The sequence below is a fragment of the Anabrus simplex genome, chromosome 6 (assembly GCF_040414725.1).
Source record: "Anabrus simplex isolate iqAnaSimp1 chromosome 6, ASM4041472v1, whole genome shotgun sequence".
In the NCBI taxonomy this organism is placed as follows: Eukaryota; Metazoa; Arthropoda; class Insecta; order Orthoptera; family Tettigoniidae; genus Anabrus; species Anabrus simplex.
Window position 1 is genome coordinate 234,864,775 of NC_090270.1, and position 13,593 is coordinate 234,878,367.

General features: G+C 35.8%; 1 long non-coding RNA gene across 1 annotated transcript in view; it reads left to right on the forward strand.

The window, feature by feature from the left end:
- The window catches only part of LOC137501324 (uncharacterized), a 59,978-nt gene that overhangs the window by 3,133 nt on the left and 43,252 nt on the right, over positions 1-13,593 (forward strand). The gene's annotated exons all lie outside the window — the stretch shown is intronic.

Consider the following 13,593-nt stretch of genomic DNA (forward strand, 5'->3'; position numbering starts at 1 on the left):
TATATGGGTCTATTGCATTAAATTGTTCTAAAATTATGGTTTCATTAGTGTATCTATTGTCTATTATGACACATATATCATCCACAAATCTACACCAGGAAAGAATATTGTCTATTTTTTGGATTTATTGGTGTTCTATATAATCTATATAGATTTCAGCTAATATACCTGATGTTGGGGATCCCGTTGGTAAACCTCGCTGGTGATATATGGTGTTATGAAATTTAAAATAGTTGTTGTTGATAGCAAAATGGAGTAATTTAATGAACTCTTCTATTTCTAGGGTACTGAGTTTGCTGTGGTTTTAGAGATTAGATTCTATTATTTTTATGGTTTTCATGGACAAAAACGAATACATTGCCAACACCAAAATCGGTTTTCAAAATGAAACTTTCCAAATCAAAAACAAGACCCTACTAACAGCATTCAAAGAAACCTAAAAACATTACTAAAAACACCCATTTTCTTCTAAACGAACAAGAAACTGCTAAACTCATTACAATGAACCCAGAACTACCATCCACTAAAGCATACCCGAAAATTCACAAAGACAACGTCCCAACGAGGCCTATAATAAACTACAGACCGAGTCCAACTTACAAACTGTCACAATTTATCCAAACATTCCTTTAAAAAAACTACGTATTCTTAGCTAAAAAAAATACAAAATTCAACAGAATTCTGCAACACCACAAAAGAAATAAAAATAGAACAACACCATAAACTAGCATCATATGATATAATAAACATGTATCCTAACATACCCACGCAAGAAACCATAAAAATAATAGAATCTAATCTCAAAAACCACAGCAAACTCAGTACTCTAGAAATAGAAGAGTTCATTAAATTACTCCATTTTGCTATCAACAACAACTATTTTAAATTTCATGACACTATATATTACCAGCAAGGTTTACCAATGGGATCCCCAACATCAGGTATATTAGCTGAAATCTATATAGATTATATAGAACACCAAGAAATCAAAAAAATAGGCAATATTCTTTTCTGGTGTAGATTTGTGGATGATATATTTGTCATAATAGACAATAGATACACTAATGAAACCAAAATTTTAGAACAATTAAATGCAATAGACCCGCATATAAAATTCACCATGGAAACAGAAAACAATCACACCATAAACTACTTAGACATATCTATAACTAGGCACAAGATTCATTTACCATACAAAATATACAGAAAACCCACACATACATCCAATACAATAAAAATAGACTCCACCCACCCCAACGCACACAAGAAAGCAGCATACTATAGTATGATATATATAGAGCCTTTAATATACCACTAACAAAAGAAGAACTAAATAAAGAACTCAACTTGATCCATGAAATAGCCAGACAAAACAGATATAAAGAAGAAATGATCAGCAAAATCATATATAAAATAAAAAATCAATCCAAATCCAAATTAATCAGAACTGAAAAAACCAAGAAAGGTTATGTACTATTCACCTACAACAACACCCATATATATCACATAACGAACATCTTTAAGAAACGAGGCCTAAAAATAGCCTATAAAACTACACACAGTAATATCAGCATCCTACACAATTCCAAATCTATTAACAATAAAAATCAATACAGCCACTAAGGAGTATATCGCATGAGGTGCAACGACTGTGAAGCCAGTTACATTGGACGTACTGGGAGGAACTTCCAGATACGATACAATGAGCATATTAATGCAATAAAACAGTTATTTTTCAGCCATAGGACAACATATCGAAGATTACAAACACAAATTTACAAATATTGAAAATGACATGCAAATTCTAAATACTAAACCCAAGAGCCCCTTACTCAATATAATGGAAGAATTTTATATAAACCTACATCAATATGTCAACCCAAATTTTAATCTGAACAAAATCACAGAAAAAACCAACATTCTTTTTGATGCAGTTATCCCCCTCTTAAAAAATAATTACCTAAAAAGAATTAAGAAGAAACACCCGATACACATAAGATACCCCCCACTCCAGTCTCACTCTCCCAGCAGCCGCTCCTTCTACCCCTTCAAACTTCCCCTCCGCAGCCACAAGCAGCAGCTCTAGACAAACACGCAACAGTACTCGACGTGCTGCCGTGTAATGCACAACAGTGTCAACATCTATTGTAAGTAAACGCACACTCTTTTACCTCTAACTTAAAACCTAGTAGACGCAACTTCTCATACACTTCGTTTCCACTTACAGATAAATACGGCCTACAACATAAAAGGAAGAAGCCTTCACGCTATCTTTCAAATTTCAAGACTTCAAGTATTGTAAAACAAACTGACACTTGACAAAATTATACATCAAATTAAGAAGCACGTCACTAAAAAAAAAATGTTTATTCTTAAAAACACATTTTACTATCAACTCCGCATTAGTATATATTATGAATGTTGTACATATATATTGACAATGCCTCGAACTGAACACTAGACAACTACCCAATTCGTCGAAAAGAGTGTCCAAGTCATTTCAAGACGCTCATACTACCAACAGAAGAACATGGTGAAATAAACAATATAGTTATCGCAAGAATATACATCCAAATGTTTTAATCAATTAGCCATAAGTTTTTAACGCAATAGTGGACACTTCAAGAATACTACTATCAGTGCATACACAACACTGCAAGTTCCAATTTTTACGCTGATCAAAATAACAAAAACATTTGCAGATGACACATCTGTTTATACTACATAATACTTTTATAATCCAGGAAAAGAGGACTTATTTTATTATTTTAATTGTCTCATTTGTTTTAGATGGTCTGTTGAATTGGACAATTGTCACGACTGTACAATATTTCCCATTGTGATGTTTTTTTATGAACTATATTTTTAATTGTCGGCTGAGGATGGCCCTTGAAGGGTCGAAACCGGTACTGTGAATGATAGTATGTAAACAAATGTATTGATAAGGCGGAGGCTTCAGTATAAAATCTTATGTTTTAGCTACAATCAATACGGAAATGAAACTTATAAATTATGACAATGTATACCTTGCCGAAAGTACAGCATATTTTATACACTCCAGGGTCTAATAGTGGGGACAATTTGTCCTTGCTTTTACCTAAACCGTGAGCAATTTTAGTGATGGTGCCAAACACGATTTTTATATTGTGCTTGCAAAGGACCTTGGCAATTCAATCTGTGGTATTATAAATGTAAGGCAGGTGGGCAGTTCCCTTTACTTCGTCTTTCTGTGAGCTTTGCTTAGTTATCCCTCTGGGATGCAGGGCTCCATCGTTGTAACCGTTACCCTTGAATGTGACCTTGAGTCTGTTCATCACCTCCTGGATATTTGATAGCTCACAAATTCGTGTCACTCTAATGGTGAGTGTCATGAGAATGTCCTGTTTTTGTGCTGGGTGGATGTGGGATTTCTGTGAGTAGGCTTACGATAGTATGTGTTAAGGAGCTGTCCGGTTTCTTTCTTACTTGTTTCTCTCAATGCGATACCAAAGAAATCCTGTCATGTTTTATCATCTCTATGAAACACCAACTGGAGAAATGCCTGACTGCCATTGTAAACAATTGCCATTGGATATCTCTGAAAATGGCAAGTATCTTTGTAGTGAATTCAGACCCATTTCCAAGACATCGCTCAAGGATGGAGAACCTCTGGCACGATCAAAAATAGTTCTCTATTTCATGCTATTCTTTTTCTACTTCTTTACTGCAGGGGGAGTAAATGAAATACTTGTACGTTTGTGATGCCAATATAGTTATCGCAAGAATATACATCCAAATGTTTTAATCAATTAGCCATAAGTTTTTAACGCAATAGCGGACACTTCAAGAATACCACTATCAGTGCATACACAACACTGCAAGTTCCAATTTTTACGCTGATCAAAATAACAAAAACATTTGCAGATGACACATCTTTTTATACTACATAATACTTTTATAATCCAGGAAAAGAGGACTTATTTTATTATTTTAATTGTCTCATTTGTTTTAGATGGTCTGTTGAATTGGACAATTGTCACGAATCTCTAAGTTTACCATGGAAAACACGTGCACACAGCACAGTAAGTTACTTTACGTTTTGCCAAGGGTTTCCATAATAGTTACTGACTTTTAAATTATCACAAGATGTGATAATGAGTACTTAACATTCCCTTAGTGACATTGTTTGTTCAAAATATAATCCAACATTAGCTGATGATAAATGAGTCTGAATTCTTTGTTTGGTTGCATCCTTTTTGCTAGGATAGATGTCTTTCTGCTTTGCAGGGATTTTCTGAGAAAAGTCTATTTTTCTTCCTGAGGAGTAAGACCACACTCTTTCCATCTTCAGTCCATAAAAATCATCAAATTATCGATGGATGCCTCTATCTTTGCATGTCAACATTCTACTTTTTTGCTTCGTTTGGCAAACAGTTTCTAATTCCTGTAACTCTTGTACTGTTCCTTCATTATATTCCAACGGTGTCTTCAGGTCTCTCGCTATTCGAGAGTGATATGTGCTGATCTGTTACTTGTTTCATAATAATGTCTGATCTGTTTCTGCTGAGGACCCATCCAAACAATGTTGGGAATAGGACCAGGGATAGTGATTGATTGTTCTATATTCAGAATTTTCCAGTAATGATCGGCACCAATTAGAATTTCAATGGGTAATTCATACCAATCTCCTTTCTGGTCGGATAGTTATAATTTTACCTGTAGAGGTCAGTACACTGATGTTTTTGCAGTATAATCAGATGAGGTGTACATATTGTTGCTCTCATAGGCTGGTTGATGTTGATATTCATGGAAAATCTCCTGTTGTCGTCAGTGAAAGACGACTCAAACATAGTTGCTACTAAGTTTTTGTTGTCAGTAATTTTAAGTTGCAATGAAATGGCTAAGGATGAGTTGATGAAGGTGGATGGGCTACCAGAATCTAGAATACAATGGGTAAGTTTGTTTCTTCTGCAACACCACCCCGAGATAATGAAGAATGGCGTTATGCAAAACAACGCCATAGGGTAGCGTGCACGACAATTATAGGACAAAACAGTAATACAACACTCAGATATATAACTTACCATGACATAAGTAGAAGCAAGAAACTGCTCTGAAAACCCATCCCATAAAAAAGTCCAATATCTTTAGGAACTACTGCCAAGCATAAAAAATAACACCAGTTTTTTTAAAATATCAACTATAATTAATATGAAAGAATGGATAACATTGAAAACAAATAAAATTTGAAAACTTTTAACTTGTTTTGTACAATAAGGAAAATTTTAAAATATGAGTAAACAGATCAGTAATAATATAATTCAAATATTTTAACATTAACAAATAAATTAATGAAACCGGGTGAGTTGGCCATGCGCGTAGAGGCGCGCGGCTGTGAGCTTGCATCCAGGAGATAGTAGGTTCGAATCCCATTATCGGCAGCCCTGAAGATGGTTTTCCGTGGTTTCCCATTTTCACACCAGGCAAATGCTGGGGCTGAACCTTAATTAAGGCCATGGTTGCTTCCTTCCAACTCCTAGGCCTTTCCTATCCCATCGTCGCCATAAGACCTATCTGTGTCGGTGCGACGTAAAGCCCCTAGCGAAAAAATAAAACGAATGAAATTAAAATAAATATAGTAATTTTAAAATAAATCTCTGTTAACAAATAAAAATGGTGCACCATTACCTAACTTGGACTTAACAAGGTTTGACAACTCATTAATTAAATAAAATTTTATGAGAAATGAAACGTAGGATGAATAACCGTGAGTGACTTTTGACAATCCCCAGTGGAGGAATCATACACCCGAAATATTGTCAGAAGCATAGTTCCATAAATCATCACAGGAAAATGACGTCCCCAAAATATTTAACACACAGCCAGCCCAAGATTAGAAAAAAAATTAAGACACTAATAATTAAAACATAAATCCCAAACACTATACAATCCAATGGATAATAAATCAACAAAATTAATATTCATAGTAAGTGACATAGAGAACAAGGCAGGTACCCAATGCGTCAACATACACCAAGAGTCAAACACGATCTCCCGTCAAGACCAAAACAATTGATCATAACATCAGCGACGCCACACAAGAACAAGAAGAAATCCAAAGATAAGAACAATAGTGACACAGTTACGTAATTGGGCAAAGCAGAGATAAGATAATACAACAATGTGAAGTTCAGATAAGGATAGCGAACGTTAGAAAACTTCCACCAAGGACTGTCTCAAACCCCCAACGAAAACACATAGTATTAAATAAATTGCTTCTTTAAAATATTACATTATAAAATATAATCTAGAAATAAACCTACTTAATGTGAAGTGCAAATAAATGAATAATACGTAGACACACAATTTAAAAATTATTTACGTATTGGAAAGTAATATTTATGGTTGACGTAAAATTTTAAGTAAACGAATGTTTTAAAATAATGAGGATAAATAGGAACTTATCAAACGTGAACTAAAGAATAATAGTGGTAATCAAACCATATAAACCTTAAGTATCTTAGAGGTAATTACCAAAATGAATTTAACATTTCTGAAAACTAGTATACTGACAATAATGATATTATGTAAGAAGGAAAAACTGTGACAAACAGTGATTACGCAGTTCATAGGTCAACACACGGTCATAACAGAGTCGAAATCAACGTAATGAATATCAGTTAATGCAGAACAGAATGACAAAAATGAAAACAAGCATGAACACGGGGTAAGGATACCATAGCAACAACCAGCAATAAATTTAAATAGCAATAACACATACACACACCAAGGCAAATAATACAAGCAAATACACCAAATGAGCAGAATAAAAATATATCAGAGAGGTAAATAAAATTTAGAAAAGCCAAAGGAATTCACAGTTACCAGTCAACAATAGGCATTTCATTTACATGGTACAAACATGGTACATAAATGGCATACAGAAAAGAGAATACCAGCCCAGAAAATCTCACCACAAGAAGCACACAGTTAAATTAAATGACAAAGTAATACTGCATGAACAGAAGAAATATCATAAAATGAGTTACTGTAATAACGCCACAGCACCCCCACCTGAAGGAGGACACCAGGGGCTCAGGAGGTAGTATATGGAGTTCAGTAACATGCACTACAGTTGACACAGCATAACGCTGAACACAGTAGCATCCAATGTGCCTTGTAAAGTTCACAAGGTAAGTTCAATCATACAGGGATCACAGTAGTAGCAGCAAATGCTTATCCACAATATAGAGTACAATTCATGTCATGCAACCAGAAATAATGTTTAGGAGCAGTCTTGCTTGGCAGTAGATGTCATCGAAAGCTCAAACACAGGGCATAGCACGGCCTGTTTAATGTGCAGGGAGATGGTGTAAAAATGGCCAGTACGCACAGCGCACAATGCACCAGATGGTAAACAGACACATGATTTGCGAGAATCCATCACCAAATGTTGAGCTCCAATGACATCAGTGTGATTTACCAGTCCTCAGATGCTTCAAATTATAGCAGCTTCAGGATGGAGAATGAATGCACAAGCTGTAACATGAACAAGGAAGCAGAAAGCAAGGGCACAAGTACAATTCACATACAATTAAGAACCAAAATGGTCCTGTCAGAAATATTAGGGAATCAATTAATATAAAAATGGGTTTCCAAGACCCTTTCATAATAAGGTAAGTGTAATACACTTGCAGTGACATGAGATATAATCTCTAAGTTTTCCATGGAAAACACGTGCACACAGCACAGTAAGTTACTTTACGTTTTGCCAAGGGTTTCCATAATAGATACTGACTTTTAAATTATCACAAGATGTGATAATGAGTACTTAACATTCCCTTACTGACATTGAAGTAATTAAGCCTTCATGGCAATACACATGAAAAATGCACATTCATTGGCATATATTGTAACGTTCTTTCGGGACAATTACAGTTACCATAATAATAATAACAATATAGAAATAATATAATAATACTTGTAGTAAATAATATGAATAAGGAGGTAGAAATATGACGCAGTGGCGGAGAATTCATATAAACCAAAAACAGGGAACTCTTACAGGCCTAAAAATGACAACTACGACAGGATGTGGAACGTGCTGGGAAGCCCTACTGAGGTCCATGGAAACGTATGACGTTATGGGGGAGAAAAGACTTATAAGAAACACCCTCTAGCTCAACTATATTAGAAATGACAAGAAAGTTTTACAAAATACAGTTCCACGACACGGAAACAAGACATACCGTACTTAAGTAACTTAACATAAAACTTGATTTAACAATGAAGGTGATGCTACATTAAAGGTATAGTTTAAAGCGAAAGTATTTAATGGATGAAAGAATTGAAAGTACGGCAATTGGAACCTAGGGTAAACTCGGACTCATCAAATTAAACTTTTAAAATGACATTAAGCAAAGAAATAATGAAACACCAAAGGAATTAAACTAAATGAAACGAAACCAGAAAGCATTGAGAATAACATTGCAAAAACACTGAAATAACACTTACTTCGGAAAGGCAGGAGTTCCCGAGGGCAGCAGCCCTCGAGCGCAAACGCTCGCTTGGGCGGTCGGATGGAAAAGACGCCGAGCACACGCATCATTTTCCGAAGCCGGCCACAAGGCCGGAAATGGCCCGATTACAATCAACCAATAAGATCAAACTTACCCTAGATTCCTGGACCTTTTTGCCAATAGGAAATCTCGTTACCATATATGGTAATTTTAACATCGTTTGCAATTGCACAAGTTCTGGAACATTATGATTACAACACCCAAAATTTCATCATAGGAAACCACACGTGTGGTACAGGTACAGGATGCTCCAAAATAAATCACCTTACAAATTTTACATCAGATTACATATAAACTACATTTAAAAAAAAAATCACTTCAAAACACTTCTGCATGTTGCAATGTTCATACAGTTCAATGTTTCTTGATGTTTCCATATTTAAAAAAAAAAATTTACAAACATATTTCAGTTACCGGTACACAAAAACTTTACAAATATAAATTTTAAACACACTGTAGTTCCAATTCTCCGTCCCACACACCGGTGACATTCTCCTCCTCCCAACGTCGAGCTCAGCTCGACAAAAAAAAATTTACCCCAAAATAACAAAATTTAAATGAACTTAAAATGGGAGGCTTAATGGAGATTTGAATATTTTCACAACGCCACAAATTGCACCACACCACAATTTCTTATCATCGTTCTCTTCAGGAACGTCCATACAAGCAAAAACCAGTAGAGCGTTGGTATCGCTGTCAAACGAAGTCGCTGACCGCGGCCGTTGCCAGCGTCTCCATCCTAATTGCAGTCCAACCATTGCTCACTTACAGCCTCAGCACAGCCCACCCAACTTAGTGAACAGGTCCATAATTGGCGAAGGTAGGTGGCACAGCAGAGACAACTGCCACCATTAAACAGCTTTCCATTCCACCATCAGACATTAGTGGCCAATAGGTGCGTTGCAGACTCCAAATAGATATCCCAGGTCGAAATGTCAGTGGCATAGCAGGAACTGGAACATAAACATACGCAGCAGAAATTTGGAACTGAAGAACTTAGGCCACTGGCCTGAACTATTGATGACGTTACGAGGAGCCTTGAGTTTCGAGGGTGGGTTTTTGTGTTTTTTTATTAACAATAACAAGCCTCCTTAGGGAGATTCCCTCTCATGTTTCTGGGAAACCCCAGCCCTCCTGGCAAGTGCTATTTCAGAATTTCAAAATTTAGGAAAATTAAAAAACTAAAAGAAAATTTGCCAGAGTTTACCCTAGTGCCAAAACATTATAAAATCCCTAACTAATCATCAATAAACTTCTAAACTTACCCCAACAGACATTACATAAAATTATATCTAACATGATTATAAATAACCCTTCCCATTACAACTAAAGTAACTTAACTATATTAACTACAAAACTCGAAAAATAGTGCGCGCCAATCAATTAAAATTTGCTTACAACTAATTCCTTATAACTACCAAATTAAGTTACCGTGTGCATTCTTAATCACCCAACATTAAGGAACAGAACAAAACAAATAAACGGAAGATTTAGAATGTTACAAGGGAACTCAAAACCGAAAAATAATTAATTACGTTAGCTTGCAACCACCTTCAATGAATTGAGGATAGTAAGTCACTATTTATTTACCATGTCATGTACTCATGAAATTTTTACATAGATAAACTCACATTACGTATTACGTGTCACACCAGTCAAATTAAGGCGCAATAAAGCCAGGAATACTAAATGAAAATCATATTACTTTATCAACAGGAACTCAAAAATGAAAAACCAAAAGCGATATAAGAAATAAAAAGGTACAAGTACAACCTTCATACCAGAGATTACCAGACAACCGCACGACACACAAGACTACCCAGCTTATCTATCCTTCGACATACACACAGACAACATCAAACTACCAAAACAAGTGCGACGATCACTGAATCAGCATAACCGACGAATGGTAAAAGGCACGGACGACCTCAATACCGACTTTCATCACATGGCATACAAACACAGTACACAGACATACACACACACACACACACACACACACACACAAAAAAAAACACCCGTGCGATGACACATCAAGAAGTACCCACAAAATAAAAGGACAGAACATCAGAACATGACCTCGAGTACCCTTGAACTTATCACACGACAATGAGACTCTTAGGACCAATTTTGTACTCCTAGAAGAGGAACGGCCTCTCAGCACCTTAACCCTAAGTCTCAGTACACACACACATATGCCTACCAAAGGCACAATTATATTCAAAATCGTAGGACAGATACAGCACAGCTACAAAATTTAGAACCGTACTCAGTCTACAGAATCCCATACTTCTACAAATTGAGTACATAAATTTGGAAGACACGAACCCGTAATGCAAGACATTCTTACTATCGATAAACTCGAACAAGACAAAACAAGCAGAAAATTTAACTGAATGGCTTAGCTAAATTACGATACCCTCAAAATTTCACTAGTGACAAATTTAAACTAAGAGAACGTTAAATCTTGGCCATCTGCAGACCTACTATGAATTTACCAATTTATAGCTCAGCGTAAGAACACCAAAATGAACATTTGCAGAAAATCTTCCTAGTAATCATTCTTATAATCACAAGGGACATTTTCCATCTAGGCACCTAATACCAAGAAAACGATTACGAGGAATCTCATACCAGATACACTAGATTTCCAACCTGTCACGATCACAAGTGCAGATCCGTAACCCGTCAAATTTGCCCAAAATGAGCCTCAGCATTACCTGGTCTAAAGATATGGTGAACACATGTCACCCTATGAGCCTATCCAAGTCCTCATAGAACCCTCCCTAGCAAATATAGGAATACACGGGTAAATAAATATACGTGACAAGGAAACAGACACACGATGGAAAAGCACAAGACAAACTAGGAAACTTTCGTAATTTAGCAGCTAGTTGGGAAACAGTCACCAAAATAGTCCCATACCTACTTGGAAACGAACCCAGATCCAGCAAAAGACCAAAAACAACACATGACCGGAAATTTAAGTACATACAGAGCTACAACATGACGTAAAAATTACCTTTAAAAGATCACACACGTGGAATACTGCCAAACATAACATACCAGGCGACAAGAAATAAAATTTAGAAAATAAATTGCTGAAACACGAGATTTACGAACAGGAAAACACTCGAAGAAATAGACGAAAATTCACAACATAACCTTAAAATTGTTGCCGAAAATATACCAAAAGAGAAATTACAGAAAAACTAAGGAAACTCCGTGCTAAAATTCAACCAGAACACAATGATCACTCTGACAATTCACACTACAATTTACGTATCTGGAAGAAGAAAAAGAAGATGATTACGACACGAGAAACTTTTATAAGATTGAATTGAGCGCTCATAATCTCGGAAGTTAGTCAAGCAATCATCTATTTTCAACACAATACGCAACTCAACTGTTTGGGAGATAACATTAGGTCATGCACTGAAGTACAGCACTTAGCATAATTTAATGACATAGCCTAAAGCAACAAGTAATCCCACAGGTGTTACGATGAAAACACACGAATTGAAGAAAAAAAAAACTTGACATAATCAAATATATTGAAATTTATCAAAGAAGACTTTCGGAACGCGAACACAGCACACGAAATGTGAAGACATCACTTTACTAAAAAAACACGTGGTCAGGCGAAATCTTGCCACACAGGAAAATTTATTGAAATTAACGAAACCAAAAGAAACTTGTTACAAATAGTGACGCACCATTTCCTCCAACCATTAATTGCAAGAGAAACACAGTAACACAAGACTGCACATCGCGGAACGAAAATCACGTGGTGAGATGAACTCGCGCAAGAATCATGAAAACAAAAGCGGGAATTAAGAACACACACGGAACACTTACAACCTATATTCAAACTTAAAAAATTTTAAAATTAATTTTAGAAAAGTTAGCCGAGGATGATCATTGTAAGCCTTCGCTCCTTTCCATAACACACGCTCTGATATCAAATGTAACGTTCTTTCGGGACAATTACAGTTACCATAATAATAATAACAATATAGAAATAATATAATAATACTTGTAGTAAATAATATGAATAAGGAGGTAGAAATATGACGCAGTGGCGGAGAATTCATATAAACCAAAAACAGGGAACTCTTACAGGCCTAAAAATGACAACTACGACAGGATGTGGAACGTGCTGGGAAGCCCTACTGAGGTCCATGGAAACGTATGACGTTATGGGGGAGAAAAGACTTATAAGAAACACCCTCTAGCTCAACTATATTAGAAATGACAAGAAAGTTTTACAAAATACAGTTCCACGACACGGAAACAAGACATACCGTACTTAAGTAACTTAACATAAAACTTGATTTAACAATGAAGGTGATGCTACATTAAAGGTATAGTTTAAAGCGAAAGTATTTAATGGATGAAAGAATTGAAAGTACGGCAGTTGGAACCTAGGGTAAACTCGGACTCATCAAATTAAACTTTTAAAATGACATTAAGCAAAGAAATAATGAAACACCAAAGGAATTAAACTAAATGAAACGAAACCAGAAAGCATTGAGAATAACATTGCAAAAACACTGAAATAACACTTACTTCGGAAAGGCAGGAGTTCCCGAGGGCAGCAGCCCTCGAGCGCAAACGCTCGCTTGGGCGGTCGGATGGAAAAGACGCCGAGCACACGCATCATTTTCCGAAGCCGGCCACAAGGCCGGAAATGGCCCGATTACAATCAACCAATAAGATCAAACTTACCCTAGATTCCTGGACCTTTTTGCCAATAGGAAATCTCGTTACCATATATGGTAATTTTAACATCGTTTGCAATTGCACAAGTTCTGGAACATTATGATTACAACACCCAAAATTTCATCATAGGAAACCACACGTGTGGTACAGGTACAGGATGCTCCAAAATAAATCACCTTACTAATTTTACATCAGATTACATATAAACTACATTTTTAAAAAAATCACTTCAAAACACTTCAGCATGTTGCAATGTTCATACAGTTCAATGTTTCTTGATGTTTCCATATTTTAAAAAAAAATTTTACAAACA